Source organism: Camelus bactrianus, chromosome 11 (assembly GCF_048773025.1).
Source record: "Camelus bactrianus isolate YW-2024 breed Bactrian camel chromosome 11, ASM4877302v1, whole genome shotgun sequence".
Taxonomy (NCBI): Eukaryota; Metazoa; Chordata; class Mammalia; order Artiodactyla; family Camelidae; genus Camelus; species Camelus bactrianus.
In genome coordinates this window covers 6,502,662-6,530,507 of record NC_133549.1, presented here as the reverse complement: position 1 = coordinate 6,530,507, position 27,846 = coordinate 6,502,662, and the positions used below count along the sequence as shown (strand labels likewise).

General features: G+C 45.1%; 2 pseudogenes; one reads left to right on the top strand and one right to left on the bottom strand.

The window, feature by feature from the left end:
* The window catches only part of LOC105076666 (formin-2-like), a 79,047-nt pseudogene extending 71,854 nt beyond the window's left edge, over positions 1–7,193 (bottom strand).
* The window catches only part of LOC141579016 (cyclic AMP-dependent transcription factor ATF-5 pseudogene), a 77,083-nt pseudogene continuing 56,171 nt past the window's right edge, over positions 6,935–27,846 (top strand).

The window sequence follows — 27,846 nt, the reverse complement described above, 5'->3', positions numbered from 1 at the left end:
GGATGAATATAATTGCTATATTTTGAAAGGTATCAATATAAGTTTTTATTTCTACAGGTCACATCTCTTATGCAAAATGAATTAAATAAGTCTCATGACGTTAATCTTTTCTGATATCATAGCTCAGACATATCTATTTAATAAATTTCTCTTGAAATCCTATATTATCTACCAATTTAAATCATAAGAGGAAATGCAGTTGACCAGCAAATCCAGAGTTAGACATTAATGATGATTCCTTAAGTTCATGATGTAGAGAATAGAGAGAGATCACATATTATGTATCATCATATACTGATGGCCTATGCTGGATAAATAATATAAACAGACAAGGCCAATTACAATCACATGGAAATTAACATGTCTAATGTCAGATCCAAAGCGCTGCAAGTTTTACAGTGGAAGAGTGGCTCTTATGAGAATAAACATCTGGCAATTTCTCAAGAAAAGAAGGCGAGTGAGTGGTCAAATGGCTGGATGGGTCATGGGAGGAGCAAGGACCCAAATGGGCCCCACCTGCAGAGATGACACCCACAGCTCAGGAAGGGACTCAGCACAAGGGGCCAAGCTCCCTGCTTCCCAGGGCTCAGAACCCACTGCGCCCATGGCTGGTGCTGATCCAGACACTCTTACAGCAACACTCCCACACTCGGGCTCAAAACTCCAGAGAAAGAAGGAAGACTTAGATATTTTAAACTTATAAAATGCAGATGGGGTACAGATGTGCTGGTTTTCTTAGTCCTTAATAGTAAGTGCCCATAATGTATCTTCATAATAGTTTTGAAGAAGGTGACTGCTCTGTCTAAAGAACCAGGACTCACATGTGTTGCATTTTTTTCTTTTACCTGAACTAAGAATATGGAGAAAAAGTAGCAAAAAAAGTGTTCAAAATCAATTACAATAAAACATCACACAGAGACAGAGCATTCAAAAAGTGACCTGATAGAGGGAGCTCTGACTACAGTCACTACTAAAATTTGTAAAAATTTAAAGTTCAATTTTGGCATCCATGAAGGCTTTTTTGGGGGGAGAAAGAAAAGAAACCGTGAAACTTCAACTGTATATAAAATAGATAAACAACAAGTTTCTTCTGTACATCACAGGGAACTATACTCAATATCTTGTAATAATGTATAATGAAAAAGAATATGAAAACAAATATATGTATATATATGTATGACTGAAGCATTATGCTGTACACCAGAAATCGACACAACATTGTAAACTGACTATAACACAATAAAAAAGAAAGAAGAATCTATGAAACTTCAATTGATCAAGGAATAAAACATGACAAGAACAAGCTGAGAAATTTACTCTAATGAATCTAATAAAATTGCCCAAGGAATATCCTAGAACATGTGTGACAATGGCCAACAACCCCTCTCAGGACCTATGTTAGATTATGGATTTCTCCAGTAATTTCTTCTAAGATCATGAAACAAATCAAAGTTCAAAGAAAACAATATAAAAATGTCAAAAGGAAAATGCCTTTAAAAACTTCATGTCAATCTATTAAGTAAATCCGTAAAAGCAAGTCTAATAAATGTCAGCTTTAAAATAACTCTGAGTGAAGGGTTTTTCACACATTTAAAGCAGTCTCGTAAAAGGAATGAGACACACTGACCATAGTTGCCACTCAACATTTGAACTCAAACATCAGATCGACTCTTGCAGTTGGAAGGAAAGTCAGTGGTCAAGTTCAGCCTCTCCAGTGTTGTGGTCATCTCAGTAGATCTCCAGCCAGTCTCTGAACATCTCCAGTCAGTCTCTGAACATCTCCAGTGAACAGTGTAATCACTCCTCCCGGGACCAGCCATTCCAAGGCTGGACACCCTAGGATGGATGCCTCCCTTACGCTGTATCGAATCACAAACTGTTAGCAAATCCATCACCTCCATCCTGAACACATTCAATCTTCTGCTTGAACATAAATCTCAGGTTTAAAATTTGTCCTGGTAGTTAATGGAGAGCCATAGAATAATTCTGAGAAGAATGTTAAAAATCTACCTGGAAAGGAGGAGATGAGGTTTTTGTTTTTGTTTTAATTTTGGAGGTAAATTTTAACAGGAAATTAGTGAAATTGGCTAGCTGGATACAAGAAGGAAATGTGAGGAACTTACTAAGTTGTACACATCCCAGATTTTTGGCAGAAGAGACTGGGTAAAGGATTGTGCAGACGCTATTACCACCCACCAGGGCAGGCAATGAACAGGGGAGCACAGTGGGTTTGGAGAAAAGGGAAGTTCAGTTTGGATCACCTCCCATATCCATACAAAGAATTTTAAAAAGCAACAGGAAATTTGAATCTGGAATTCACAGAGAGATCTGAGCCAGAAATTTGAATCTGGAGTCATAAAAACACAAGGAAAGGGTTCCTGAGGATAGATGTTAAGATAGACTAAGCATGAAGCTTAGGGGAAGTGGCATTTAGTTAACAAGGGTCAGGTGGAAGAAAAGGATGACAAGAAGATACATAGAAGCCAGCCCAAAATATAGAAGGTAAGCCAGAGAGAAGTAAGTAACAGAAACCAAGAAATTAGTGTTTCTCTATTTGGATTAAATATACATTTGTTTAAATGACGCTTTTGAAGAATTTTAAATAATTAGAGATTTTTATTAATATTGAGTGTAAAACACAACCTACTAAATTAAAATATTAATAATGTTTCTGGATTTTAGGATTATAGCTCCCCCAAAAGGGCACAGATTCACAAAAACTGATCCTACATAAGGTCAAAAAGAAAGCCACAGTAATTTCAAAAGATTCTACAAAGTGTATACTAACTTCTCCTCTGATTGTTTTAATTATTTTGCTGTAAACAAATAAAAATTTTGCTTTTAAAATCCTATATGACTATTGTGATATTGTGATTTATAATAAGAAATATGTGTTTGGTCTTTGACCAATTTCTGGAACAGATCTCCTAAACCTTTGGAATTTCATAAGTGATTGAAGTAAAAAAGGTGTCTTGATATTCATAACAAGCTACACCTGAGTTTATGTTAATGCGGTGACTTGCAGATAGCATCTAAGGATGGGGTTGGTGGTCAGGAGAACCAACCGAGTCATTAGAGAGTTGGAAATTTCAGTCCCACCCCCGACCTCCAGGGAGAGGAGAGAAGAGCTGGTGACTGAGTTCAATCATCAATGGCAATGATTTCATCAGTCAAGACTGTGTAATGAAGCCTCCATAAAAACCCAGAAGGTTGAGTTTCAGAGAGCTTCTGGGTCAGTGAACATGCGGAGATTCAGGGAGAGTGGCACACAGGAGCTCCACACCCATTCCCCATACCTTGCCCTGTGCATTTCTTCCATTTAAGTATTCCTGAGTTATATCATTGTATAATAAAATGGTAATCTGGTGATTAAAATGTTTCTCTGAGTCCTATGAGCTTCTCTAGAGAATTAATGAAACCCATGGAGGGGACTGTTGGAACCTATAAGCTGCTCAGTCACAACTTTTGATTGGTATATGAGAGCGGGCAGTCTTGCAGGACTGAGCCCTTCATCTGCGGGATCCAACACGATCTCCAGGTAAACACTGTCTGAATTGAGTTGAATTGTAAACACCCAGCTGGTGTCACAGAGAATTGCTCACTGGTGTGGGGAGAAATCCCTAACATCTCAGTTAGTGTTAGACTCTTTTAACTATGAAGTATAGGTATTATTAACTAAACTTTAGGTTTAAAAATATTTATAAGGGAGATCATATAATTCTTACAACTGAAAGACACTGAAAACATTTCTTTACCCTCAAAATAACTAGAAATAATACAAAAATAAAATACCATTCCCATTAGCAATGAAGCATATGAAGTACCTAGAAACTAGCTCAGCAAAGAAAACACAAACCTTCTTTAAAGAAGTCTGAAACTCTAAAACTCTATTAAAAACACATAAAAGATGATCTGAGCAAACGGAGATATTTCATAACGGAGATCTTGGATAATATTATTATAATACTTATAGTCCTCAATATCATTTACAAATTTAATAAATTGAACAGCATCAGGATTTTTTAATAAACTTAACCACTTATTTTAAATTTACATAGAAGACAGCAAGGTCCATCAAGAATTAAGTCTTAATAATGTTGAAACTTTGAAAACTCCCAGTTTATCCCTCCCCTCAACACTTTCCCATTTGGTAACCATAGTTTATTTGCTATGTCTGTGAGTTCAACTCTAGTTTGTAAAAAATTTCATTTTTGTCATTATTTTTTGATATCACATATATATGATATATGGCATTTGTCTGTCTCTGTCAGATGTAATTCACTTAACATAATAATCTCTAGGTCTATTCATGTTGCTGCAAAAGGTGTAATCTCATTTTTTAATGGCTGAGTCATATTCCATTGTGTATTTATATACCACATCTTCTTTATCTAGTCATCTGTTCATGGACATTTATCCTGCTTCCATATCTTGGTTATTGTAAATAGTGCGGCTAGGATCACTGGGGTGCATACATCTTTTCATGTTATGGTTTTACTCAAATATATGTCCAGGAGTGGAATTGCTCAATCATACAGTAACTCTCTTTTTAGTTTTTTGGGGGAACTTCCATATTATTCTACATATTGGCTGCACCAGTTTACATTACCCACAACAGTGTAGGAGGGTCCCCTTTTTCTCCATACTCTCCCCAGCATTTATTCTTTGTAGACTTTTTAAGGATGGCCATTCTGACTGATGTGAAGTGGTATCTCATTGTAGTTTTGATTTGAATTTCTGATAATCAGTGATATTGAGCATCTTTTTATGTACCTGTTGGCCAGCTGTCTGTCTTCCTAGAGAAATGTCTATTTAGATTTTCTGCCCATTTTTTATTGGGTTGGTTGTTTTCTTTTAAATCATGTTATATGTGCTGTTTGTATATTTTGAAATTTAATCCCTTGTCAGTCTCATCATTTGCAAATGTGTTCTCCCATTCTGTACACTGTCTTTTCATTTTGTTTTTGGATTCATTTGCTGTACATAATCTTTTAAGTTTAATTAGGTCCCACTTGCTTATTTTTGCTTTTATTTCCATTACACTATGGAGGTGTTGGAGAAAATATTAACACAGTCCATAATTTGCAATGTCTTGGCTCTTGCTTCAGGATACAAAATAAGAAAAGGTCCTCACTGAGGACCCTCACCAGGACACAGCCAGGAAGAGCCAAATGTACAGCTGAGGGGGAAGAGCCAAATCCTGGGAAGAAGTACAGGCATTTGAGACCCAAGCTAGACTTGGATCCTGCCCGCAAATACCAGAAATATGATCTGTGGCACAATGTATAATGAATAACTGGAGCAGATTCTTATATGATTCTTCCTTCATAATCTGAATTTTGAGTATGCAGGAAATGTCCTTTGGTGACCCCCACATCCCAGTTCTGTCGTCCACGGGAGAGCCAGTGGCTTTCTCCCAGTTGTGTCCCAGGGAAAGACAGACACTCCCAGTAAACTCCCAAGGACTGAACCTGATTGTCAATCTACACAAGGCCAGGCCAGGAAAGAGCAGAAGCTGATACTGACAAGCCTTCCAGAACTGTGACCTCCCAGACTGGTCACACATGCATCCATGGACATGCAAACTCCCTCACACTCAGAGGGGAGACACAGTGGCAGAATATGATGCTTCCCAGTAACTACCCATCCTCAAGCTTCAATCAGTTCAAGTTGCACCACTGGTAGCCACATTTAAGTCTTTATTAAGTAGTTACTTATTTATTTTAGCTTTTCCTCCATTATTTTCTATTAAATCTTCCAAAGCCAAAGGTTACTTCCCATGAAAAATGAAGAAATTAGTTTTATATCAGCCAACTAAAGAATGACTGAACTATGCTGGCATATACATTCACATGCAGATTTGGAAAAAGTTATAGGTTTATTAAAATAAAGTGAAATATATTATTGATTCTCATGCAATTCATTCTTTCATTTGCATTCATACTGCATTATGTAAAGTGAATTACATTTGGGATAAAGCAGTAACAAACTGGTTAAAAAAATCCTTTCTGAAATTCCAATTCAGTTAAGAATTAGACAATTCACAAAAGACTGTACTTTACATGGAAATGGTAATAAAAGCTTGAAGGGAAATGAGGCAGGGAGGTGGAAAGGATGGTGATGCATGGGACTGTCATCATTGTTCTTACTGGGTGATCACTACAAGGGATCCTAGGAGATCTTACTGACAAGCAGGCATTTGAGCTGAGACCTGAAGGAAGGAGGGAGACCACCACGTATGTGTCCAGGGAGGATTCAACGCAGAGGGAAGAGCTAATGCCAGGCCCTGGGGCAGGACATTCTCAAGAAAGTAATGGACAACCCACAGAATGAGAGAATTTTTTTTTTCCAAATCATATTTCTGAAAAGAGCATTTTATCTAGAATACATAATTGCTAATACATACTGCTCCAAAGAAGATATACAAATGGCCAACAATCATACGAAAGAAGCTCAATATCAGGGAAGCGCAATCCAAAACCACAAGGAGATGCCACTTCAGAACCACGAGGATGACTATCATCAAAAAGATAGACGATAACAGGTGTTGGCTATAATGTAGAGATAAATTGGAACTCTCATAATCTACTAGTGGAAATATGTAAAACGGTGCAGCCACTTTGGAAACAGCCTGGAGTTTCTAAAAAGGCCACCCACAGAGTTTCCTTATAACCCAGCCATGACAATCTCAGGTATGCAGCTGTGAGAAATAAAACCTAGATCCCAAAAAAACTGGCTTACAAATGTTCACAGCAAAATAATTCCTCATAGAAAAAAAATTGAAAACAAATTACGTGGACAGCAGTTCACATAGCCTGTCTCCATTCTGAGGCGCAGCCCCGCCCCCAGACCACAGGAGCCAATCCGCGCGCGCGCTTCCCGGCCCCGCCCCAGAGCCCTCCTGAGCTGCGCCCCTCCCTCCGCCTACCGGCCCGCCCGTTGGTCAGGCAGGGAAGCGGCAGCTGGCAGTTGGTCCGAGCGTCTGGCCGTTCCGACGCCCGGCAGCTCCCCTGAGGCTGCTGCTGTGGTGGCGGCGGCGGCGCGGTCCCTCCGGGAGGAGCGGCGTGGGCCGGGCGGCGGCCGCGGAGTGTTGAGCCCAGCACGGCGGCAGCAGTGGAGACGGCGGCAGGCGCGGGCCCCAAGCTGGTCCGCGGGCAGGTGTTCGACGTGGGGCCGCGCTCCAGCAGCCTCATCCGCGAGGGCTCCTACTGCGTGGTGTGGTGAGTGTCCGTGTCCCGCGTGCCGGCCGCGACCGCCGGCTTCCCGCTTGACCTCGCCTAATGCGGCCGTTGCGCCGGCCCCGACCAGCGACACCGACCCTGGCCGGACCGCAGCCGGGCTGCCCCGTCGTCCGGGCGCCGGGGGTCTCGGGCGGGGTTGGGCCGCTCGGCCGGGGGCGTTACTCGCAGCGCTTCCCGGGCGGCCCTCGATGGCGCACGCAGTGGGGGAGGGGCGCGGGGGTCGGAGGCCGGGACCCAGGGACCCCGGGACCTCAGGACGGGAACGGACCCCCACCCCAGGGTGCTCGCCTAGCGGCCTTCCTTTGACGTCCCCATAGTGAAGCCGTGAATTACTTCAGATGCTTGAGGAGGCGGCTGTGGTCTGGAAAGCGGTTCTCAGCGGCGGGTGTGCACAACCTCGAAGTCATCGTCTTGTTTTCCCCCCTCCCCTGCCTTTTCCGCGGTCGGCTTTGGTTCAGCACCTTCCGTGGTGCCGGGGTGCTGTCCTGCGCAGGCTTTCTAAAAGGCATGAAGTGGCACCAGTGTGGGTTTGGAATGTCTTCATCTTGAAGTGTTTAAATGGGTTTGGGCATGGTACTGTTCGCGTTTCAGGAAGGATAAGTCAGCATCGCTGTTGTGATTTATTTAAGGAGTCTTTTGGAGTTGGCCCTAATTTGACTTTTCCCCCTTTATACCCCGTTTCAGCTCTCGTACTAGCATAAAGACATCCAGAGGTTTTAGCACAATGACTGTGGACTTTTCCTGTTAAAGCTTTAGTGGCCAGTGTGTATGTCGCCCTGATGGAGTTCTTGCAGAACCACATGCAGGCTCCCTCGTCTGGCTCCAGATCCCTCAGAATTGTTCGTGAGATGGAGGTGATGGTGGGTTTTTTTTTTTTTTCTTACTTTTATTAGAACCAACTACCTGTGGTATTTTGTGCTGATGGAGTCTTGTGGAGTTGTAGGCTTCCTTACACATAAACCTTCATGTGAGTGTGTCTTTTTTGTTGAATGAAGGAAGCAGACTGTGAACACTTCGTGTCAGGTACTGTGCTGTGTACCTTATCTCATGTTACCTGAACAGCCACCTGCAGAGAGGGAAGGGCAGTGCTAGCTCTATTTCAGATAACAAAGTGTTTTAAGGTGAAGCCAGTTCCTAAGGTCGCACAACTAAACAGTCAGACTTGAGATTGTAGCCTGAGATCCTGTTTCAGTTGCCAGAGCTCTTTTCATTACTCCCTATTTTCCTTAATTAGTATTATTAATAATTTTGAAATTTTAGCATATTTTACCCTTACAAGCAAATTTATTTCAGAAACGTGTTCAAATTTGAATGGTCATAATTTTAGAAATACATAGAGGGAATATTTTACCACGTATGCTAGCTAGGTAAAAACACTAGTTAATATTCTTTAAAAAAATACTTGAATATTTGCATTCTCTTCAGGAGCAGAGTGCTTCACAGTACACAGTTGTGAAGATTCTCGTGAACTCAGTAGGTTAGGAGCTATAAGGAATTAAATTAGGTCAGGCCTAAAAGAAACAAGGTCCTAGAAGGTAACAGAAAGACAGTACTGCCCACAACATCACTTACCTGGTGTAGGTCTGATTGCTGTGCACCTGCTGGTATGTGTGCTGGTCACCAGGTCTCATTGTGAGGGGCTTGGAATTGCCCGTCACATCCTTGGGCCCTTAGAAAAAATTAATGCTTTAATGTGTGCTGAAAAAGTCTAATTTTATGACATCTCAGTCAAAAGTTAGTGTTTTTGTTTTTGTTTTTTTTAAGTGATGAGAATTTTTCCTAGCCTGAAGATGATTTAGATCTGGTAACTTTCAATCTCAGCTGTGGACTTACGTGACTTAAGTCTCAAATGTCAAGTCCACTTACTGTATTTTGTTTTCCTTTCTTAAGTAAAATCCAAGTACAAATATTATTGGAATTAGAATCCTGCATCTAGATTATAGCTTTTTATCTTCAGGTTGATGATACTTCATATGAGAGTTTAATCTACATTGTGCATTATTAGTATTTAGTAAATGTTGGTTATCAATGCTGGGTTTTTGAAGGATTTCTTGATTGAAATATTAATAATATTTGAAGAACTGATATTTTAAAAAGCTTAATGTTTCCAGAAGGACTTTAATTTTAAGGAAGAAAACAATTTTGTTTAATTTTCTGAATCTGTTCATTAGGAATTTTGCCTTTTCCATGCAAAGTCCTTTCCTAAACATTAAGTAGGGGATATGAAGAGTGGAGTTTGAATTGAGCCTTTCTTAGTGGTGTGATTTTGATAGAAAGATAATAGGTGCGAGTGACAATCTAAGCTACAGAATCCAATCCTGGAAAAGAACTTAGGTGGCAAATTGTGGAGGACTCTGTAGACAGAATGGAGTTTGATTTTATATTTGTGTAATGGAGAAGCATCAGAGTTTTTGAAAAGAGGCAGGCACATGATCAGTTTTGTAATTTTGGGAGACTGTAGATCAACACTAGTGGAAATGACAGGAGAAAACTGAGGCAGGGAATCAGCTTGGCTTGTGACCTTCTAAAGGTGAAGTGATGTAGCAGTGTGGAAAATGGAGATGTTAGAGTCAATAATGGGCTCTTGTCAGAGGAGTGGTGGACTTTTCATCATGGCCGGTATGGGAGGCAAAGGATGATGAGGTCTTACAGGGTAAGAGGCTTAAGAGTTGGGTATTGGATTTGGGAGAGATTCTGAGATAGGGCCTGGTGATGTGGTATGGGGAAGGTTGTTAATTGCAAGGCGTCTAGCTTGGGGACATGGTGGTGCCATTATTAGGGGAGGAATACTGTAGGCAGAGGAGGTTTGTTAAGGAGAAATAGTGAGTTCTGGTTTGGACTTCTTAAGTTTATGATGCAAGTAGGTCCTTTAGGTTGTATCCGCAAGGCATCCTGAAAATAAGAGGGATGTAGAATCTGGAGATGGAAATTTGTGTAAGTGGCAGTCTGGTGTACAGCAACACAGATTCTTATTTGAGATCATTGGTTAGGTGAAATTGCTTACATACATTCTGTGTTTATCTTTTTAGTAAACAATCCATATCATTCAGTATATTTTCAAAGGGTTCATTATCCCAGAGAAGTTAGGAACCAGTGAGACAGAACAGAAAAACCAAAGAAGCCTTGGCAAGCAAGTAGTTTTAAGAGGTGGGCAAAGGAAGAGGAAGCTTAGGACTGGTGAGATGTATAAGACTCCGGAGAAAAGGAAAAAATTGATATGAAAGAGAGAAGTTGAAGCTGTATGTTTCATCATCTAATTAAGATAACCATCTGTGTTGGATAAATTCAGCTTGAAACATTTTCTGAATGTGACTGAGAGGTCTTGGGGTCATCTCCATAGAGATGATAATTGAAGGCTTGAGAGGGGATAAGATGAGAAAAAATGTGTGAGCTGAGCTGAAGGAATGCCTGACTTTAGGTGTCCTTAGTGTGCAAGCTACAGAAGAGGAGGAGGAGGTGTGGTCGGAGACCAGAGACCGGGTAGTCTGCATTGTCGGAGGAGCCGGGGACATAGTGGTCACTAGGGATCGGTCCTGAGGACTGTAGAGAGCAGGGTGCAGCTGGAAGACAAGCTGTTGGATTTGTTGACTTTCAGCTCTCCTCAAAAAAACGTAGTTTTACCAAAAATTTTGTCTTGCTCATATTCCTGATGGCGCAGTATCTGGTCCTGTTAATGTTTCTGTGATCACAGCAGGCTGGTAAGAACTACCATTTAGTCAATGTTTTCTGGTATTTTTTAAAGTATATGTTCATCAGTCCTCTTAACCACACTGCAGGGGTGGTTCCTTTCAGTAATTGGGAGTCTGAGACACAGCGAGGTTACTTAATTTGCCCACAGATACCTAACTAGGAAGTGGTAGAGCATCTGTGTCTGCTTCCTAAGTGATACTCAGCCAAAGATTAGAGTTGAGAAAATGCATGCTTTCAATAGCAGAAAATATCTATTGTCTGCTTTTCCCATGGTTTGCTTTTTAGCCTTTTAAAAACCTTTCATGCAAGGTCGCTCACTTAGAATTCATTCAGCACCAGTTCTCTGCAAGGGCTCACGTGGCACCTGCCCTTCAGTAGCTCTTGTTCCAGACAGTGGGGTGCAGTTGGGCAGGAACACAGAAGCCCCTGTAGAGTGCTGTGGGTGACAAAGGCCTGAGTGGCATGCGGCTGTCCATGTCTGGCTTCACAAACCTTCGCGCTGGGTGTTGGTGTCTGACTGGGAGTTTGCCGTGAGACGTGCACTCTGGGTAGAGGAGAGTGCACACACCGAGGCACAGAAGTCTGAACATGGCACAACCGGTCTGGAAAACCAGGAGTTGTCTGAGAAGTGAGGCTGTGCGTGGGTGCCTTGGGGAGAAAGCTGGAGTGGAGGCAGCTGGGATGGGTGGGGCCGAGTTCTGAGAGGCTTTGTTTCCTAAGCAGTTGGGACTTGATTTGGTAGGTCCCCGAAGGATGCCCTTTTCCTGCTGGTTCCTCATCAGATTTTGTGTTTCCCTCTTTGTCTCTCTTTGACTTTCTACCCACTGTACTTGTCTCTTCTTTCTACTTATTTAGGGCTACTACTCAGCTTGTGTGATTCTTATCCAGTCTCCAGGGGCATTGAAATGTATGTGGGCTATGTTTCGCTTTTTGTTGTTGCATTGATTGTAGGTGTTATTGGCCTCTGGTGTGTATGTGGTAGAGGCGGACGTGCCAAACGACCTGCATGCAGTTTGCGTGCAGCACATTCAGTCCCTGCACCAGAGGAGCATCCTGTTTAGATGCCAGTGCTGTTTCCCTCCAGCCCATCCCCAAGAAGGGCTGGACCCTAGTCAGGTCCTGCCTTCCTCTGAGATTCATCTCCTCCATCAACTTGTCCTTATTACTTTCAGCTCTAGCCCTCCCTTCCATCCCTCCCTGGGACTTTGCTGGGTATTGGTACCACCTGTTTCAAAAGCAGGACCAGGAATGATATAAGTCATCCACAGAGGCTCCAGACCAGATTCCTAGTTGTGCTGGTTTAGCTGTTAATTTGACTTTTAATAAAGAAGTCTCTTGTATGGTTTTTGGAGCTCTAAGATGGGAGGAGACCATCTTACATGAGCAACAGAAAACCCAGAGTTTCTGAACAGTTTTGAGTGCATTAAAATGCAAAGAAAATTCATTTTCATATTAGTAACATCCCTAATAATGTGCTCCTGGTGGTTAGCGATAATATATATGCCATTCTGATGAATTTAATTTGTATGTTTTCAATTCTCAATTATTAATAAAAATGCTTTAATGAAAAGCATCCTAGTTGAGGTTCCCAGGAACTATGTATAGTTTATTCCTCACCTTGCTCGCACTTAAGTATCTGTTAAGTAAAAATCACGTGATTCCCCAAAAAACATCTCAAGCTACCCCACCACACATCCATCCTGCTCTCCCTGCTCACCTGCCTGACCCTGAGATACTGTTTCTTCCTTTTTGCTTGTCTTTTCTCTTTCACTTCTTGAGGCTCCCATACATTGGAAAGCCAACAGGATAGATGGTCTCCAGGGTCTCTCAGATGCTCGGTCTTAGGGCAGGCTCTGGGCTCTGAACCCATCCGTGGCTGGTAGGAGCTGGGGCTGGGGTGTAGAGGTGAGGTCTGTGTGGACTTCACCATGACAAGCTGACTAACATTAGTTGTAAGCTTGCCTTCAGTGCTATGGTTTCAGAATCATTTTCATCCTCACCTTTGAGGTTTTTTTTTTTTTTCCACTGTACAGATGAGGAAACCAGGCCTCAGGCAACTTGTCCAGGGTTCATAGACAGTAACTGCATAGTAAAACTAGGATTTGTCTAGACCTCAAAACCTGTCATTATTCTTTTTTTCCCTAAAGTACTGTAGACTTTCCTCTCTTGTCACAAGTTACCTGGAAACATGCTTTTTCCAGCCTGGGTTCCTGAATGTACTGGCACCAAAGTATAACATGATGATTGTCATGGCAAACTTGGGCCTGTTGTGGGGTTGGAAGAGGGAGGAAGCAGAAACTTGGAAGGGGTGAGGAAGGTAGGGTCAAAGCAGCTTCATTTTTATCAGAAGGGTGTTTATCAGTGTTGATCCTTCTCACTCCTCCTACGTACCTCCACCAGTTTCTTGATTTTCATTCATTTAGTAATGTTACTGAGCGTGTACCTGACCTGTGTGCTAAGCAGTAGGATCGAAGTGGTTTTTCCTTTTTTAGTGTTTACAGTCTAACAGGAAAGTAATCACATTTATTGAATGATGAGGTGCAGAGTGCTACCCTTTATACCCATAAAAAGTGGAGCAAAGCTTTGAGGGCTAGTCTGGGCTGGCTTCCTGGAGGAAGTGTTGTTTAAGCTGGGACCTGGAGAATGACTTAGAGCTAGCTGAGTGAAAGATAGGGGAGGGTGCTAAAGTGTTTCAGGCACTACTTGTGGCAAATAGGTTGTAGAAATTGGGGAGTTTGTGATTAAGATCCAGGAATATTTCTCTTGGTGTTGCATAGACAGAAGGAGCAGTTAAAGCTTCAGGTATGGATGTAAAACTAGATCGTAGGAACTAAAAGATGGTAGGAAGGTAGGAACTAAAAACTAGATCAAGGCAGCAATTCCCCACCCTCTATACATTTACAGAATTTTCTTGCACCCTGCATCTCTGCACAGCTGGGTTTTTTGTTTCTTCTCTTTTCACTTTTACCACATCCCCATGCACTTGGCAGAAGAGAGCTGACCCTCACTTCCCAGAGTTATGTGTCTTCAGAGCACTCTGACTCCTGGGGGAGAGAATCTGATCCAGCTTGGGCTAGTGTCCAGCACTGGTCTGGGCAGTGAGGCCCAGGTGGAGTCATCTGATAAGGCTGTACCTCTCTAAGGTGGCACAGTGACGTGGGGATGGTATTCTAGTGTCTCCCGCTGACCTCTGACACTTACCAGGGTAGCTCTTGGTGCTGCTTCCCTGGCTCTTCTTGTGCTGCGCTGAGGCCTGCTGATGGGGGCTGGGGGGGAGGAGAAGAGGGGAGGGCAATGTCATTTAGGCAGGAGAGCGGCTTTGGGCTGCTTTTCGGGTGCTTCTGCTTTCCTGTCTCTGGCAGTATGGGGGTGGCAGCAAAACTGGGTGGCGTTCTTTACAACATATTTAATATTTGATACATATCTATCATGTAAGTTACGCAGCCTAACAGTAAACACCCAAGAACTCACCACCCACTGACTGACTTCACACCAGATTGTCAGAGGCCCATGTCCTGATCTCTGGCTGGGAGTCTGTACAGTAGAGCGGGAAAGAGTGTGGGCTCTGGGCACCTGTATGTGATCTGAGCTTGTTTGTTTCTCCTGTAGAGAGGGGGTAGCGATAACCACCTCAGGGTTGGGAGGATTGAATAAAACACATAGGTGAGCGCTGAGCCCTTGGCCTCGGGTTAGTGCTCTAGTTGTTACTCCCTGGAAGTGAACGGGCCTGGTGAGACCAGTGTCCTCCCTCCCCTCAGTCTCTTGGACATCATCCTGGAGTGTGAAGCAGAGTCTGCAGAAGTGAGACTGTTAGACTTGGGTCACACGGTTGTGTGGTCTAGGGCAACATCCTTTCCTGGTGGGATTTATCACTTAGAGAATCTTCTCTGCCTGGCCCTGGTCCATGTTCCCACCCACCCTAAGGAATGCTGCAGGTGGTGTAGGAGACAGACTGATAAGGAAATAAATTACTGTGTCACTTGGTGAAAACACTGATACGAGATAATTCTGGACAGAGCTGCTAACTCCACCTGGGCTTTCCAGTTCCTAATTAATTCAGCAAGTGGTGTCGGTATGCACTAGGACACATACTAACTGTTAAGCTACTTCAGTGAATAGAACACGTATTCCCCAGGCAGCTCATGGACGGTGGATTCCTGGCTTAGAGTGAGCCCATTCCATAGGTTGTTGTTTGGTTTTGCTTATATTTTCCTTTACTGGGCAAAAGCTTGTAAGTTTAATTAGGTCCCATTAGTTTGTTTTTGCTTTTATTTCTATTTCTTGAGTAGACTGCCCTAGGAGAACATTGCCGAGATATATGTGAGATAATGTTTTGCCTTGTTTTCTTCTAGGAGATTTATTGTGTCTTGTCTTATGTTTAAATCTTTAATCGATTTTGAGTCTACTTTTGTATATGGTGTGAGGGAGTATTCTCACTTCACTGATTTACATGCTGCTGTTCAGTTTTCCCAACAGCATTTGCTGAAGAGACTGTCTTTATTCCATTGTATGTTCTTGCCTCCTTTGTCAAAGATTAATTGACCAAAAGTTTGTGGGTTCATTTCTGGGCTCTCCATTCTGTTCCATTGGTCAGTAGGTCTGTTTTTGTACCAATGCCATGCTGTTTTGATGACTGTAGCTCTGTAGTATTGTCTGAAGTCTGGGAGGGTTAGTCTCCAGCCTCATTCTTTTTCTTCAGTACTGCTATGGCAATTCTGGGTCTTTTGTGATTGCATATAAATTTTATTATGATTTGTTCTAGTTCTGTAAAATATGCCCTGGGTAATTTGATCGAGGTTGCATTAAATCTGTATGTTACCTCAGGCAGTATGACCACTTTAACAATATTGATTCTTCCAATCCAGGAGCATGGGATATCTTTCCATTTTTTAAAGTATTCTTTAATTTCCTTAATCATTGTTTTCTAGTTCTCCATGTATAAGTCTCTCACCTCCTTGGTTAGATTTATTTCTAGGTATTTTATTACTTTGGGTGCTGTTTAGAAAGGGACTGTTTCTTTACTTTCTTTTCCTGTTGATTCATTGTTAGTGTAAATAAGTGCAACTGATTTTTGTACATTAATCTTGCATCCTGCTACCTTGCTGAGTTCTTTGATTAGTTCTGGTAGTTTTGTGTGGATCTTTTAGGATTTTCTGTCTATAGTATCATGTCATCGGCATATAGTGACACTTTTACCTCTCATTTTCCAATTTGGATCCCTTTTATTTTTTTTTTCTTGCTTGATTGCTGTGGCTAGGACTTCCAAGACTATATTGAATAGGAGTGGTGAGAGTGGACAACTTTGATGGCCCCGGATTTTAGTGGGAAAGTTTTTAGTTTTTTACCATTGAGTACTAAGCTGACTGTAGGGTTGTCATAAATAGTTTTTATTATATTCATATCTGTTCCCTCTACACCCACTTTGGTAAGAGTTTTTATCATAAATGGGTGTTGAATTTTATCAAATGCTTTTCCTGCACCTATTGAGATGATCATGTGGTTTTTGTCCTGTCTCTTGTTGATGTGGTGTATTATATTGATGGATTTGCTTCTGTTGAACCATCCTTGAGTCCCTGGGATGAGTCCAACTTGCTCATGGTGTATGATCTTTTTTATGGGCTGTTGGATTCTGTTCGCTAATATTTTGTTGAGGATGTTTGCATCTATGTTCATTGATACTGGTCTGTGATTTTCTTTTTTAATAGTTTCTTTGCCTGGTTTTGGTATCAGGGTGATGGTGGCTTCATAGAATGAGTTTGGGAGTACTCCCTCTTTTTCAGTCTTCTGGAAGAGTTTGAGAAGGACTGATAGGAGTTCTTCTTTGTATGTTTGGTAGAATTCTCCAGTGAAGCCATCAGGTCTGGACTTTATTTGTAGGGAGGTTTTTCTTATTGCTAATTTGATTTTATTACTAGTGATTGGTTAGTTTAAGTGGTCAATTTCTCTTTTTTTAACTTTTTTTTATTGATTTATAATCATTTTACAATGTTGTGTCAAATTCCAGTGTAGAGAACAGTTTTTCAGTTATACATGAACATATATATACATTCATTGTCACATTTTTTTCTGTGAGCTACCATAAAATCTTGTATATATTTCCCTGTGCTATACAGTATAATCTTTTTCTTGATTCAGTCTTGGTGGACTGTATATTTCCATAAACTTGTCCATTTCTTCTAGGTTATGCATTTGTTTCTATATAGTTGTTCAGAGTATCCTCGTATGATATTTTATATTTGTATGGTATTGGTGATCCTGGATTTTTGTTTGTAGGAAGTTTCAAAATTTCCTGATTCAGCAAATCCCCTTACTAGTTATCAGTCTGCTTTGGAGCTCTCTGGGCTTCCTGTAACTGAGTGTCTGTTTCCTTTCCCAGGTTAGGAAAAGTTTTCAAACCTCATTTCTTCAAATATGTTTTCTGCCCCTTTTCTCTTCTCCTTCTGGAGCTCCTATAATGAGAGTGTTATTCTGCTTGAAGTTGTGCCATTAATCTTGTAAGCTGCCTTCCCTTTTTTTTTCCTTCCTTTCCCTTTTTGCTTCTATGTTTTAGGGAGTTCCCTTCACCTATCCTTGAGTTCACGGATTCTTTCTTGTCCTTCATCTAGTGTATTTTTAAGTTCAATTATTGTATTCTTTAGTTCTGTGACTTCTGTTTGGAACTTTCTTATATTTTTTAACTGTTGAAGTTCTCACTGTGTTCATCCATTTTTCTTCTGAGTTCAGTGGGCTTTTTTGTGAGTGTACTTTGAATTCTTCATCAGGCAAAGTACTTATCTTCATTTCATTAAGTTTTTTTTTTTTTCTGGGGTTTTATCTTGTTCTTTCATTTGGAATGTTGTCCAGAGTCTTCTGTTTCTTCATTTCACTTGACTTTCTGTGTTGGTTTCTATGCATTAAGTAAAACAGCCACCTCTCCCAGTCTTGAAGAGTTGTGTGGGAGATGAACTTTGTCAGTTAACCCTGCCTACGCTTGGTTGTCAATGAAACTGTGATTATCCAAGCAGCTTATTTTATTTTACCAGCTCCCAGAAGTTGAGGGTGTGCCAAGTCCAGTCAGTATCCCAAAGGGGAGGCTCTCAGTCAGCACCAAGATTCAGGCTGATTGGAATCCAAACCTCCCAGTAAGAACTTTTAAAGAATACAAATATACTGAGTCTTGGGACTGCAAATGTAGGCCCTGCTGGCCCCCAGAGCCAGGAAGTCTGGTGTCCCCTGGAGAACAGTCACAAATCACAGGGCTTCAAATAGGTGTACAAGCTCCTTTCTGGGAAATGTCAGTGAGCTGTAGCAAGGCAGACTGAGAGTGTAATGATGGCATCCCCAGCCTACCTTCCCTGAGAGCACCTCAGTAGCCTCCTGATGTGTGCCAAACCTGAAGCTGCCTCCAAGTCCAAAGCTCTAAGGCCAGGACGAAGACCTTTTTTCACATAAAGGCTGGGGGTGTGTCTCAGTCTAATGTGCAGGGCCCTGAAAGTGGTAGCCTGCCAAGAAGTGTCTCTCCAATTGTTACAGTCACATGGGACCCAGACATGCAGTCGGTCCTGGCCTCCAAGACCAGGTGATCAAGGAGCAACCCCTGAGTGGAAGCCATGAAAACTGGGTCATCAGTGTGTAGACATTCCCCACTTGCAGATACTGGCACTCTGGAGCCCATCAGAGGGAGAGAGCGAAGATGGCTGGAGTGAGGCAGTGGGAGGTTGCAAAGACGGCACCTTCTGAATAAAGGGGAGCAGAAGAACAAAAAAAGAAGAATAAATACAGCAAGACAGAGGGAGAGCGGGGAAGATGGCACCTGCTGGCTGGAGCATGCAGTTGGCACCCAAAGGGAAGGGAAGAAAAAATAGATGGGACCTGCCGGTTTTATTAAGGCAGAGGGAGAGCAGGAAGATGGCACCACCACCAGCCTCAGTCCCTGTGGAGTAGCCCAGCAGCCCCTGCCCCTCAGACCAATGCTTCAAAGTTAGGAAATGAGTCTCTTTCAGACAAAGTCTGGGTGCTTTGCAAAGGGCTGCTTCTGCACTTGGCCCTGGGACCACGAGCACAGGCCCTTTAAGAGGGGTTCCTGAATTCATCACAGCCCAGCGGGTCTCACAGGCATGTGCCCTGAGCATCTTCCAAGTTGGATGCTTTGGGGGTTTCTCTCAGTTGTCAGTCTTAAAAGTTTGAGTCCCCAGTGCGGGGGTACAAACCGTTCACACCTGAGGGAGAAGTTCCATGTTTTGAGCTCCCTCCTGAGTGTGTGCACACCAGGGGTGGGGTTTCTGGTGAAACTGTGTCTCAGCCTTTCCCACCTGCTTTGTTGTGGTTTCCCTCTGGTTTGCCTGATGTGAAGGGGTTGCTCCACCATTTCTCAGGCTTTTCCAAAGGAAATTGTTCCACATGTAGCTGTAGATTTGGTGTGTTTGTGGGAGGAGGTGAGTTCAGGATGTTTCCATGGCACCACCTTGAACTGAAACCTATTGTATGTGTTTTAAACTTTGGTTTCCAATTGCTCAGGTCACTGTTAGTATATGGAAATATGATTAATGCTGTGTATTCATGTTTATGTATGGATATCATATTCTGGGATCTTGCTAAAGCCATTTATTATAATTTATTGTGAGTTTTCTTATCGATTCCTTGGAGTTTTCTCCACAGACAATGATGTCCTCTGTAAATAATGATGATTATATTTCTTCTTTTCTAGTCGGTATGACTTTTCCTCTCTTGCTGCACTGCACTGACTAGAACCTGTAGTGCTAAGTTGCAAACTGACAGAAGAGAGCAGACATCCTAACATTGTTTTCGAACTCAGGAAAAGCACTTATTCTTTCACCATTATGATGTGGGATGTGGGTGTTTTGCGGATGTTCTTTGTTAGGTTGAGGTAGTGCCCTTCCGCTCCTAGTTTCTGAGCATTTTTATATGAATGGGTGTTAAATTTTGTTTAAGGCTTTTTCTGTATTAATTAATGTGACTACATGGGTTCTCTTCTTTAGACTTTTCATAGGGTAGGTTACAGTGTTGATTTTTGACTATTGAACCAGGCTTGCATTCCTGGAATAAATTCCACTTGGTGATCGTCTATTCATGTGGATTCTTATGGTAGGTGTTCTTGTGGATTTCTTGTTGTAGGCTAAATTATGGTTCCCCGAAGGGGTTCATGTCTAATCACTTCTATGACAATATGCGAATTTAACTTGTATGCAGAAGGGAGTTTGCAGAAGTAACTAAGTTAAAAATCTTGAGATGAGTTTATCATAAATTTTCTGGGTTTACTTAATATAAAAGGAGGGACACAGGAACTGAGTCAGAGAGACCATGAGTTGATAGAAGCAGAGAGTAATGTGATGCACTTTGAAGATGAAAGAAGGGACCAACTGCAAGGCAGGCAAGCATCCTCTGGAAGCCAGAAAGGGAAAGGGAACAGATTCTACTGTGAGGCCTCAAAAGCAATCAGCCCTGCTGACACCTTGACTGACGTCAGATTACTGACCTGCAAAACATTACTGTAATAAATTTGAGATATTTTAAGCTACTAAATAGTAATTATTAATTTAACAATAGTTTGTAATTTGTAATACTTTATAATAATTTGTTGTAACAGCCAGAGAAAATGAACAGACTTACATTTTGTTGAGAATTTGTGTGGGTGTGTATCCATATTCCTGGGGGTATTTGTCAGAAATTTCCTTTTTTGAGCTGTCATTGTCAGGTTTTGGTGTTATGTTATGCTGGCCTCATAAAATAAGTTGGTACATAATCACTTTGCTTCTACTTGAGGGAACAGATTTTGTGGAATTCTTATTACTCTCTATAAATGTTAGTGGTTTTCAACGAATTTACCCATTTCATGTTTCTTTTCCCTGTGTGTGTAATTTTTTTTGAAGTGTAGTCAGTTTACAATGTTGTGTCAATTTCCGGTGTGCAGTGTAATGCTTTAGTCATAAATGAACATACATATATTTGCTTTCATATTCTATTTCATTAAAGGTTACTGCAAGATGTTGAATATAGTTCCCTGTGCTTTACAGTATAAACCTGTTGTTTATCTGTTTTATATATTGTAGTTAGTATCTGCAAATCTCAAACTCTCAATTTACCTGTTCTCACTCCCTTCAACTCTGATAACAATAGTTTGTTCGCTCTGTCTGTGAGTCTGTTTCTGTTTTGCAGATAAGTCCATTTGCGTCTTCTCCTTTAGATTCCACATTTAAGTGATATCATATGGTATTTATATTTCACTTTCTGGCTAATTTCACTTAGAGTGTCCATCTCCAAATCTACCTATGTGTTGCAAATGGCATTATTTTATTCTTGTTTATGCCTTGAGTCGTATTCCATTGTGTAAATGTACCACAACTTATTTATCCCGTCATCTGTCGTTGGACATTTAGGTGTTTGTATGTTTTGTCTATTGTAAGTAGTGCTGCTGTGAACATTGGGGTGCGTGTATCTTTTCAATTAGAGTTTTCTCTGGATATATGCACAAGAAGGGATTGCTGGATCATAGGGTAAGTCTTTTTAGTTGTTTGAGGAATCTCCGTACTGTTTTCCATAATGGCTGCACCAAACTATATTCCCACCAACAGTGTAGGGGGTTCCCTTATAGGAGAAACTGTTTCATATGCAAATACAAATCTGTGTTGACACCAGTCCACACACAGGTCCAGCCGTGGGTGGGAAGGGAACAAATAGTAATTGTGGGGCGCATTTGCAGACTCGTTAGCCCCTAAGGCCACAGCAAGATGGGTCATCCTCCCTCACCTGGACAAGATGCTCCCAAATCCCACAAATCCCACAGCGATGCTGGCTGTCATTCCCCTTTTACACACCTTTAACAGGCACCCCGTGAACTTCCTCTCAGCCCATTCCCCTTGTGTCCTTGGGATTAAGAGGGAGCTGCCTCCACCACTCCCCACACTGCAGTAATCCCAAGAGGCTCCCTCTACAATGGTGCAGAGGGGCAAAAAGCCCTGTCTCTCAGGCCAGGTCTTCCCCTCTGGTCAGGACACCCTGGTCTGTCGTCTGGCCACCTCAGGGAAGCAGACTGAAGCTCCCCAAAGACAAGGGCTGTCTCCAGGCTCCAGTCTAGAGAACTGGTTAGTGTCCAGAGGGCTGAAAGGCATGAAAACATCTCTCCATCCCTAGTCTGCTCAGGGATGCAGATGATGGGATGCCCCACAGGCCCGTGGCCAATCAGGCTGGAGGGAAAAGGACAATGCAGGGGTCCCTGGGGGAAAGTGAGAGCCGCAGGCTCCCAGGAGCCGTCTGAGGACCCCGTATCAATGTGGAGGAAGATCCTGTCAGCCACCTGTGGATCCATAGCTCCTGGGACCTTCTCAGCCTCCTCAGGACTTCTCTCTGTAGAGCAGTGCAGACAGGAATAAGACTACAGTGGTCTGAGATCATTTCCAGACAAAAGTGTCATTATTCACATTTTACATACATCACCCCAAGGTGCTGCTCCCACCCAGACCCTCCTCCCCCCGCCTCTAACTCCCCACCAACCCACCCTGGCCCTGATGGTCCCCCCTCCTTCCCTGCCCTTCTCCCTGCCCCTCACATTACCTAGGGTCAGCACTGAATGAGGAGGAGCCCCTAAGGTCCCCTGGGGACCCCCTGGGGGCTGGCAGTGGAGGGCTGCCCTGCTGTTCCCTACTGGCTGCAGTGCCTCGTTCTCCTCCTCCTCCCTGTGACAAACAGGTCACACCTTCTCTTTTTTGCCTGTTAGGGGCGAACCAGCCCCAGAGTTAAGGCTGGCCTCCCAGAGACCCTGAGGTCAGGCTTGGGCAGGGACAGCTTCCCAGCAGACACTGGGCCTCCACTAGAGCCCACTTCCTCGACTTGACAGCTGGTGGAGGTGCTGGGCTGAGACCATTTCTCTGAGAGGAGGGGGCCTGGGGAGCCCCCCGACCTCCAGGGCAGACAAATCTCAAGGGCCCTGGGGCAAAGCTCTGGGACATCGCCCAGGGCCACAGGCTGGAGAGACTCCCCTTGTCCTCACTGGGCCCATCCCCTGGCCCTGGGGTCCCCCTAATAGGAGACATCTCTCTGAGAACTGAGGCATCCCTGGGTCCCAGGCTCCGTGCAGTGCGCTTTTGACCCCGGGGAGGAGAGAGGGGCTGTCCAGCCCAGAATGGAGGGAAACCCTGATGTCCTGGAGAGAATAAAGCATTTGGTGCTGAACAGGCCACTGTCTGCTTGGTAGCACCTTAGAAGTTCCTCAAGATTAACGTCTGCTGGCTGTCTTCATCACCGACCCCTAGCTGGGGGCCTTGGTCACGTGTCTGGGCATCTAGGCCAACATCAGACTCACGAGGACTTGAGTACAAATGGGGTGCACTGTGACTGGTGGGTGCCCACACACCCAACTTCTCCTTCAGGTCCAGGAGTCCTTTCTGCACCAGCTGGTAGGAGGAAGGTGGACAGTGACTGGCCCCGCATACATGGTGAGGGGAGAAGGAGGGCTGGGCAGGGGGATGATGGCATTGGGGAGCAAGAGGGGGGATGTCACCAGGACTCCAGTCAAAGTACAGACACTAGAGCACTCCTGCTGTCCTCCTGGGCGTTATTCCCAGCTGTGTGTCCTTCCTGTCCCTCTGGGCCCCCATCCTCTCCTTCCTGTGGTCCTGCATCGCACCCAGTCCCTAGCAGGCTCTCCACAAGGCCAGGCCTTCCAGACAGGGGATGGATGAACAGAGCCATGTGGGCCTCCTGTTCTGCGGTCCCATCCCTCCCCCAGCTAACCTGGGTCCTTGCCTCCCTTGGTTACCTGGGTGTCTCTCGCCTTCCCTCTTCTACCTGGGGTCCATCCCCCTTGTCTCCCTGAGTGTCCCTGCCTCCTCTGGCTCACCTCTTCAAGGGTGAGTCCTTCCTCCTGTTCCAACTCCTCAGATAGGACCAGGAGGTCCAGCTGTGGCCCTGGGGAAAGCAAGTCTGCCAGGAATCGAGGGTGAATGACTGCCTCTCCCTAAGAAGGAAGGAAGAGGCTGTGAGTATCCTTGGCCTGGGGTAATATGTGAGCCATGAATACCAGCAGGGAAAGTGAAAAAGAGACCCACCCCATTGTCCTCCATTAGGTAGCATGTTTTAAACCACCAAGGCAGTCAGCTGCATGTGCGCGTGCATGCGCACGCATACACACAACCCCCTCAGGGACAAGGTTCAGAACTTAAGTACCAAAGACCCAGCAGAACCCCAGTCCTGGGTGCTGAGAGTGCCAGTCCCTGGAATCTTGCAACCCCCAGGCTCCAGGCCCAGCCCACCTTGGTGATGCAGGCTTCCTGGAAACACAGCTTGTCAGAGTAGCTCAGGAGATCCGGGTCCGTGCAGGTCCCGTTCTCTTCCTGCTTCAGTTCATTTCTGTCCTCTTGGAATTCTGCATCTAGCCCCCCAGTGGCTGAGGGGACAGGCCCCGCCAGCTCCTCCATGGTGTCCACATGCTCTTTCACAGCCTCAGGGGGCATCTCCTTAGGTGCCCTGGTCTCCCAGGGACACTGGGATGTGTGTAGCTTCCTGGGCACACACACTGGGGCAGAGCAGGAGGAGGAAATAAAGGTGAGGGGCCCCTGCGTCCAGCTCCTGACCACACAGCACACATGTCGGTTCGGAACAGTGTTTGGACATGGACGTGAGTGTGGTTGGATTCAAGACTGCCTGCATCTTCACCCACAGTGATGGGGAATGAGGAGGGAGAGATAAGGGGGAGCTTCTAAGAGAGTCACATGTGAGGAAGTGTGGAACTTCCAATTTTCCAAGTATCTCCCCATCCAGCTCACTTCTCAGGCACACTTTATGGGGTGCCCTTAGACAGGGAGGTGGGAATTTTGTAACTGACTGTCCTTAGGGAGGTGGGAATTTTGTAACTGACCAAATCAATACCCCAGGGTGACAAAGGGCAGCTGAGTCCCCCTTGATGGCTGTTGAGGTGACCCCCTTGAAGGAAAAGGACTGATGTGGGCACAGTGGCCATCCCTAAGCCCCTGTTACCTTTGTGTTCAGCTCCAGTGGGCACATGGGTACCTGGCTGAGGGCCCACTTTTGGGGCTGGGGGCCCCCAAGGTTCTGGCTTTGGTGGGGCTGGAGGAGGCAGGCCCTGTACCCCCTTCATCCACTGCTCCTGCTGAGTCTGCATCTCCTCCTTTGCCTCAAACTCCATGAACCTGAGGGGTGAGGGAGGCACAGGCCATGGTGAGAAAAAGTCCTGGGCTCTGCAGCCCACCAAGGGAGCAGAGATGGAGGCCTCAGAAGAGGTTGTGCTGGGGACAGTCGAGGCCTGTGAGGTACTGTCCCCAGCCGGGAGCTGCTTCTGGGCAGATACCAGATCTGGGGACACCGCTGCCTCCCAGCACTCGATGGTGTTCAATAGCATAGACCCAGGTTACTGAATTGAAACGGGCCTGCATGGAGGGCCTAGAGAGGAGACCAGGAAGGAGTCACGTGGACTGTACTGAGAGCACTACCTGGATGTGACATCTTGTGTGAGTGTGACTTCTGGGAGAACGGAAGCCCTGGAGGGCAGGGCTGTTGTCTGCTGGATGCATTAAATGATGGTTGTTCCTAGGAAAGCACCTGTCCCTAGTGGACCTTCCTATTTGAGGAATGAATGAGCCCAACCAGCCCCAGCACACAGATCTGAGTGGACCTGGGACCCCACTTCTCCCTCCCAGGGGTCCCTGCTCTCGCTCTCCTAGGACAGGGACAGCTAATGGACCACAAGTCCCCTTTCAAATGGGAAAACAGTTCCACCCAAGTCCAAAGTCCCAGTGACCCAGGAGGCAGAGGCTTCCTCATGGGCAGGAGGACAATGACCAATTAGCCCAAACACATCCGTTCCAGCTGACCTCTCCAGGGGCCAGGGCCCCAGAAAGCACTTTCCATGAAGGGCCCCCTCTGTTCCTACCCTCCTAGGGCCTGATCCTCTCTTGACCCCAGCGTGCAGAGGGGCAAACTGAGGCTCAGAGAGGTAGACTGACAGTCCCACATGTGACTGCTAGTAAGTGGCTGAGTCACCAATGTTCCATGAGGACAGAGTGCTCACCTTTGGAACGGAAGGTCCAGCTCCTGCTGGGCAGTGCTGAAAGCTCTATAGTTGCCCAGGAATGTGTGCAGGTAGGAGGAGTGGCCGCCCAGGACGGCAGGCACCAGGTTCATCACCAGCTTCTCCAGCCTGTGTCGCTGGAGGCTCCACACCCTGTAGGTCTCATCCCTGCTCCCTGATGGTCCATCTCCCCCCTGGGGTGGAAAGAGGAGAGACATGAGTCAGAGGCAGCACCAGGGACCCCCAGGGGGTTTCAGCTGGAGCTCAGACCAAATGCTCAAGCCACAAGGTCTTGTGCCAGAGGTGGAAGAAGTGAGCCCTGAGCAGATTCACAGTTCTCAGCATCACCTGAACAAGGGGCGGAGGGCGATGATTAAATGCATTAGTGTCTCAGATCATTGTGTCAGCACAGCAGTAACAGCACCTCCCTGCACCTCATCCCTGTGACTGCTGTCACATATCCCATTCTAGAGATGAGAACACAGAGGCTGATCCCTGGGTGGGAGGGATCAGGATGGTCTGGCCAATGTGGACACATGGGGATGGAGAAGAAACAGGACAGTTTGTAGAAAAATGCAGAAACACCCTTGGCTTAACGTGAACTGAGATTCTGTCAATGTCTCTTAGATTCCGACTCTCATGTGGGCACTGACTTTGCATCTGACCAAGGCAGGGCTTGGGCTGAGAGGGCAGGTGGGAGAGATGGGGAATCAGATTCCTTTGCCAGCAGGTCTTTTAAGAGGGAGCCCGGGGAGGAGCAGGGCAGCTCTGGGACCCGGGGCTTCCTGGGTGTGGAGTATCCTCACTCGCACTCAGGTGTCATGGGGCACCTGCCCTTCCTGCAGGAAGATGGAGTGGGGGACTCCATGGACCAGGTCCTGTCCCATCTTCTCTGTGGAGTCCTGCAAACACAGTGCCCAGCGGACAGGCAGAGACCTCAGAGCCCTGTCTGGCTCTCTCGGCTGGTTCTCAGACCCATAAGACATCTCCACTCCAGACACACACACGCCACCCTCTGCACGGACCTCCATCAGGGAAAAAAATCTGACAACCTGAGGGCCTTGGATTCCCATTGGCACAGATTAGAGGCCCCTCAGGAGTCCTCTTTACCCCCGATGGCCCTGTCCTCGGGTGTGGCCATGACAGGACCACGAGGTTACCATGTGTTCAATGACTCATTCCTGCCCAGAGGGGCCACCTCCCCTCAAGTCCCCCTTCCCCCACATGGAGACGAGGGGAAGTGGGCCTGCCCAGGGAGGGCTCCCAGAGGAGGCTGGGCCAGGACTGGCCTGTGCCAGGGCACCCTGTGTTACCTTAGGTGATCTCCTCGTAAAAGACCAGAAATGTAGGGGTTGAGGGTTCAGCCAATGCCTACGGCCTCTCAGAAACCTCTCACTCCACGGTTTCCTGGAGGAGAAGCCCCAGGAGTTTGTGAAACAGAAAGAGAACATGTTTCTCTGTGAACTGTCTCCAGCTATGTGAGCTGGCTCTGGCACCATCACTAGAATGTGGTTGCCTGGTAACCAGGTTCTATTTCTGTTGGGGTCTGTGGTCAAGGAAGTGATGTCACCTCCTGGGGTCCAATTCCTTGAACCCCCTCCTCAGACAACACCCCCACACACAGCCCTCTGCTCACCCCCTTCTCCATGCAAACCCACCTTTTCCACAGTTACAGCAGCCCTGCCCTCTCCATGGCTCCCGGGGAGGCTCTGTGTGCAGCTGTGAGGAGACGACCTGGCTTCCAGACTCAGCAACTCATTCTTACCTGTTCTCCATCTTGGATTTATACTGGTGTTTCTCCAGGATGGTCTCCCCATCTGCACAGTGGGGCTGATTCTAGCTCATACTTCTAGGGATGTTCTCAGGTGCATGTGGGGTAAGACCTGAAAAGTG